The following is a 6,292-nucleotide window of genomic DNA, read 5'->3' on the forward strand; positions in this document are numbered from 1 at the left end:
CACCAGCACCTCCTCTTGCAAGAGCCTTCTAAAGCTGTTGCTGTATTTTGTAGAAGACTGACTCTGCGGCATACATCGGGTACGATCGGAGAATTCCCACCTGACCGAAAGCCCCAGGAACTACGGTTAAATAAAAGATAAATTAATATAAATGAATATAATTAATAATAAAAATTAATAATAAAAATTAATATCCAGAAAGCTGACAATCATGAGCTAGGCATCCTGCTAATCATCCCTCCTGCAGGCAGGGGGAAAAAAAAAAGGTAAATTAGATCCAGGACTAGTTCCCAGGAACTTTGAAGCTGCTAACTATACTGCCTACAGTGCCCAGGCACCTTCAGAGCTTAATGGTAAGAGACAGAGGGTTTGGTGGGCTGTAATTATGATCACAAGCACACAAAACACATCTATTTAAGTATTTCTAAGAATCGACTTATCGACTAAAGTTGTAGGGGGAAGGATGAGAAAAACAGCGGGGTAGGGATCAGAACCAGAGGTATAACCTCACAAAATCGCATCGGTCGCTTTCGTGCCTCCCCAACTGCATCACTGAGAGACAATTAACATTAAGCCACAGAACCTTCTGCAGAGTGGACATGATATTGAAAATAAACTGAAATTAATTGACAAATGCTCTAAGCAAGCTATCTGCTCAAAGCTCGTCCTTTTACGTTATGAACATTTGCACGATTCGTCTGGTTACAAAGCTAACTGCTATAATAAATGCACACATGTAACACCTATCAGTTTGTCTATTTATCAAATCATTAAAACTCTTCCCCGATAAGTTACTGTTAATTTGATCTGCGCTGGATGTGCAGCAGCCATTCTCTGTGCAGAATCCCCCAGATATCCCCACGCACGTGTTTGCTCTGGCACACTCTTTAAATAAACCTACTGGAAAACACGCAGAGATAACAGACAATGGAAAAGTTAGAAAACCATCTCCACTGATTATTTTCAATCCACGTGTAAGGTTTATCAGTTAGCTACACAGTGTCGGCACACGCAAGCTATGGCACTTTCAACATTAATGCACTGTTCAAGCCAGAGGTTTCAACGGTTGCTCTGTAAGCGTGGGGAATGTTTGCATTGCCCTTCCAGGCCAGCTTTAGATGGACAAGATTGATTGTCAATATGTGGTATAAGGGACTTGGCATTTCTGCAAGTGATAAAAACCTAAATGAGCAGCTATCCATGCGTAGCGCTCCCTTGGTTTTGCATATGATAATCAATCCCCTCAGCTACGTTGCTCATTTAATAGCGGAGAGGTTTTGGCTGAACAAACATGTGCAGAGGGCATCTCCAGAGCATCTCTCTGGGCGTCCTGACATTTCTTAGCAAAGAGCTGCTGGGAGGGATCTCGGCGCGTCCCCCCTCCAGCACGGGGATTTTCACACCCCGAATTGACGGACCGCTTTCACCATCAACCTGCTGTACCCTACAGCACAAACGAGAAGCAAAGCCTGGCAGGTAACGTTCAGAGAATTGATGATGGGCTGAGGAGGGGTGCAGGGAGCGGGGAAAGCCCTGGGGGTGGCACTGGGGGTCCTGAGGGCAGCGGGCTGGGGGTGAAGGGGAGGGGGAGGAGGGGGGTAATGGGCTGGGTAGAGGGGTAAGGGGGTAAGTAAGGGGCTGAGGGGGTAACTGAGGGGGTTAGGAAGGGGCTGAGGGGGTAACTAAGGGGGTAACTAAGCCGTTGAGGGGGTAACTAAGGGGGTAACTAAGCGGTCGAGGGGGTAACTAAGGGGGTAAGGAGGTGGGTAGGGGGTAACTAAGGGGATAAAGGGGCGGGTAAGGTAAGGGGGTAAGTAAGGGGGTAACTGGCGGGCTGAGGGGGAAGGGCCCGCTGTGGGGGGGCCGCTCCTCACCCGCTTGCTCCTGGCACAGGGGGGCTTCGCGGCGCCCAAACGGTGGCGCCGCCTCTTCACCTTGCCGCCGGCCGCTCCTCCTCCTCCTCCTCCTCCTCCTCCTCCTCCTCCTGCTCCTCCTCCTCCTGATCGGGCTCCTGGGCTGCCGCCCGGCGCCCCGCCGCCACCGGCCCTGCCACCGCCGGCCATGCCGCTGCCGGTCGCGCCGCTACCGGTCGCGCCGCCCGAGGCCATACCGCCCCCCCCCCGCGTTCGGTGCCGTCACGGGGCCCCCCCGCCCCCCGCCGCCACGCGCCGCGGGGCCTGCCCTGCCCCTCGTGGGAATAAAAATGTTGTTTTTGCAGAGTTACGTTGTTTAAAGGTAAGGAATGGGGTATCGAGGTGTGCTTGCAGCGATAAGAACGCTTAGCAGGCGACCTTGTAAAATGCAGACAACCAGACTCCGTAGAACAATTCGGGGAAAATCACGGTGTTGAGTCAAGTCAGGTAAGTGAAGAACCATTACCGCTTCAACCAGTAAAAAAGTCGAAAGAAATTCGAAATTTAACAGGCCGGCAACTGAAGGCCATGCATTGTCTGGGAAGCATCAGACAGATTGTGAGCCTGGATCACCCCCTCAGTGGGGAAACAGGGGAGGGTCCCGTCATCAAAAAGTATATAAACTGGGTTTTGGAACCAGCAGGGGCGCTCCTGCTCGTGGGACGCCCGCCACTGCGATCGCGAATAAATTCCTGCTTCGCTGAGCTCCTCGCCTGAGCCCAAGTTATTGGCTACGGAGTGTTTCTCACAATTTGGGGGCTCGTCCGGGAGCCAGTCGCCTACTGGGGAGCCCCACCGCCGCAGCAGCAGGAAGGCATGCCCCGCTGATTTCAGCGGTCCTGTGCATCGACGGCGGCGGTTCTGCGGAGAGCTGACAGAGGGCCCGAGACTGATGAAAGAGGCAGGATCCGTGAAGGAGTGGGGAAGGGAAGAAGGCAGGCACTCCGGCTTTGAGAATTGATCCGGTAACTCTGTGCACAGACCAAGGTAAGAAATAGGAAGTATTGCCTTGGGGGTCGGGTGAGACTCTGTGTGCCGTGTGATTGAGACGTACTTTTGTACGGAGCGAGTGTGGAGTCCTGATCCGCGGTTCCGCAGCTCCGCGAGGGGCGCGGCCGGAGACGGACGAAGCGTGAGATAAGGGAGAGAAAGGAAGAGTCTCGGGAAATGTGGTGTATGGTAAGCCCTTGCACGGGGAAGTGCTTGGCAATACACCAGGGAAATTTGGTGTGCGGTAGTCCTCGCACGGACGGGACGCCCGCCACTGCGATCGCGAATAAATTCCTGCTTCGCCGAGCTCCTCGCCTGAGCCCAAGTTATTGGCTACGGAGTGTTTCTCACACCCTCCCCCTCCCTCCCTCGCGCGCCCCCTCCCCTCACGGGAACGCGCGCCCCCCCCTCCCGCTGCCGCTCCCGTTCCTCGCCCCGCCCCGGTCCCGTCCCGGTCCCGCCGCCCTCCCGCTCCCGCCCTCAGGACCCGGCCGCCATAATGAACCCCGGCCCGGCCACCGTAAGCACGGGGCTAGGAGTCACCTCCAGAGCCTCCCCGCGCCGTGGCGCCGACCGCTGGTGTGCCGCAGCACCGCGCCGGGCGTGGGACGGCGCCCCGAGCCCACAGTGCTCGTCAGAAAAGCCCCGCACCGACAACCGATACCCCCGCACCGACAACCAACAGCCCCCACGCCGACAACCAACGCACAAGCAGTGTTTTAGGCCGGATTCGTGGCCCCGTTGGTCCGGGAGGCAGTCGTCACGCTAAATTCTACCCCACGGCAGGGGAACGATGGGCATCGTGACAGATCGCCGCCCCAGAAAATAAACACATAAATAAAGAATAAAAACGATAACGGGACATGAATCGTGCCCTTAATAACAGACATTGGGCAGTGAAATCACCGACTTCTGCAACAATACGTGCTCAGGGAACTGACTAAAACCCCTCCTGCATCGGCCATGTAATAGCTAGGCAAACATCACATAATACTTCCCTCCCTCATGTACACCAAACCTATTAAGGCAACCATAGTAGCGTGATAACGTGATTTTTCTCCTCCAGATCAGCGTCAAAGGCAGCTACGCTAGGTTTGCTCATAAGTTCAAACGCTGCTTTATTTATTTATTTGAATGCCATTTTTCTTATTTAGAAGGATTTCCATAGGGTGACAGGCCTTTAATGACACTCACGACTCAGAAACATTTGCCGATGCAGTCAAACGGTGTCTATTAACGCGAGGCACTGAAGTTAATTGGTATTAAAAATGAGCCAAAACGAAAGGCAAGTATCTGCGTGTCCAGCAGAATGACAGCGATCATCACCATTTGATCAATCTTCCCCCCACTCTCTGTTGCAGCTAGGTACAACGAAAAGAGTTTATGAAATCATTACGGGACATTCTTGTAGAAAACTTCCTCAAGCTTGGAAGAAAAAAAAACATTTCAGCTAAGTAAAACAGAAAATAACTGGAAGAAGTGAAGTATGGCGGTGTTGGAAAAGTTGCTTCAAAGACTTGTTTAATTAAAAAGAAGGAAGAAAGCAAGTTCCTACTGCAATCCCATCTTTGTCAAACTGATGGCGGGCACCAGTACGATGTGTTCAGCTAACACAGGCTGGAAGTTGTAACTGCAGCTGTGAAGTTTACCCAGTAAAAAGACTCCGCAAAGCATTCTAGCAGTTCCGATGCAATCACTGCTTCCTGAATTTGTGACTCACGGTTAACACGGCAGTACAGGAAGAAGTCTGGCATTCACTGCGCTCTTACGGTAAAGAATCTGCCCTGCGCACACCATCCCAAGCCAGGTATGCGCTCCTAACAGGAAAGGACGATAGGCTGATAAGTCTCAGCAGAGGGAAAAAGACATCAGAGAACTACTTTATAACAGCAGCACGCGGGCTGCAACCAACGTTCTCTTCCTCTCATCATTTTCATTTCTGTGGACTCCAAGAGAATACACTCCCAACATTTTTCAGCTCTGGAGAACAAACAGCCCAACCAATCTCATTCACTGAACTACAAAACTGGTATTTTCGTTATCTAGTCCAGAAAAGGAGGCGCACGTCTCTAACGTACAGTGTAGAGACCTTGTTAATAGGCAAAGTCTGCATAAAATAGGTGGCCACAGCCTGATTTTCTGACGTTCAGGGCCTTGGGTCACACACCACCACAGTATCAGACTTAATGAAGTCACCAATCTATGTGGGCCTCTCGTTACACAGGTCACATGTTATGGACCAACCTCTCAAAGGCCAAAAACCAGCACTGATACTGCCGGGCCAATACATATCTGTAGCATCCCATTTCTGGGTGACAACACAATGAATGTTTCCACAAAGTACTCGATGCAACCTAACTACTGTGTTTGGTGATGCAAAGCAAGCCGTGTCAAAGCAGCGTAGCACCCAGGCACATTCCTGGAAGATGTTTTGCTGCTCACATTGAAGAAAATAGATAAAAAAATCCTGTGCAGTTTGCACTTCTGAGCTCAAGTACCACAGCTATGCACTGCAATTGAAGTGGCATCAAACCTTGTAAGGTTTTGAAGCTTCAGCACTGCCATCCAAATTCAAGGAGGCTGCATCTATTATCTTGAATTTGCCCCAGCTCAGTCCCCTGAAACAATTCCATAGACACGTACAAGCAACCCTTTTCCCACCCAGATTCTTTGCTTCATCTATTGCACCTCTACCTTGTGTCATATTCTTATTAATCTGCCCCTCAAAAGACTCCCTGGCTCACACAAAGAAGCAACCCAACAAATCCCTGTTCCCAGCCACGTTGCTTTCATGCTTTGGGAAGAGTTAACTGCAACAGCTCTAACTGTGATGCCACCTCACCCCCTCCACCTATGTGAGGTTCTTTGCCTTCTGTCTCCTCCTACGTCTACACCTGCACTAGAACCAGGAAGAATGTGCTTCCTACAATACTCCAAGAGCCTCTTCTGTTTCAGGATGTCATCATTTCAATTCAGGACTGAAAGTATTCCTAGCAAAAACCCAACAGCTAATAGCTAACAGAAGCAGTTGCTGGTGATCAGCTACAAGTAACCTGGAAGTACTGAGGAGTCACAAAAGAGAATTTGCATTACATTTAAGAACAGCATGCAGCTTAGGACCACTGCTTTCACTGACTACACTAAGCCATAAAAAAGAATTGGATTCTTACCTGCCATCACAGCAATTATGGTTTATGTTGCCCCCAAAACACACACGGCAGTACCAGAACTGTGTCAACTAGCTTTAACAGCTTCCCCAGCTATTAAGTACAGTAATTTCTGCTTCCTTTTTTTTCTTGGAGGAATATTCTTTTGTTTCCAGCCTCACTTACTTATTATACACACTGTTAATTAGCAACTATTTCTCCATACTCATAGGGTTATGGAGT

The sequence above is a fragment of the Anser anser genome (assembly GCF_964211835.1).
Source record: "Anser anser genome assembly, contig: HAP1_SCAFFOLD_118, whole genome shotgun sequence".
Lineage (NCBI taxonomy): Eukaryota > Metazoa > Chordata > Aves > Anseriformes > Anatidae > Anser > Anser anser.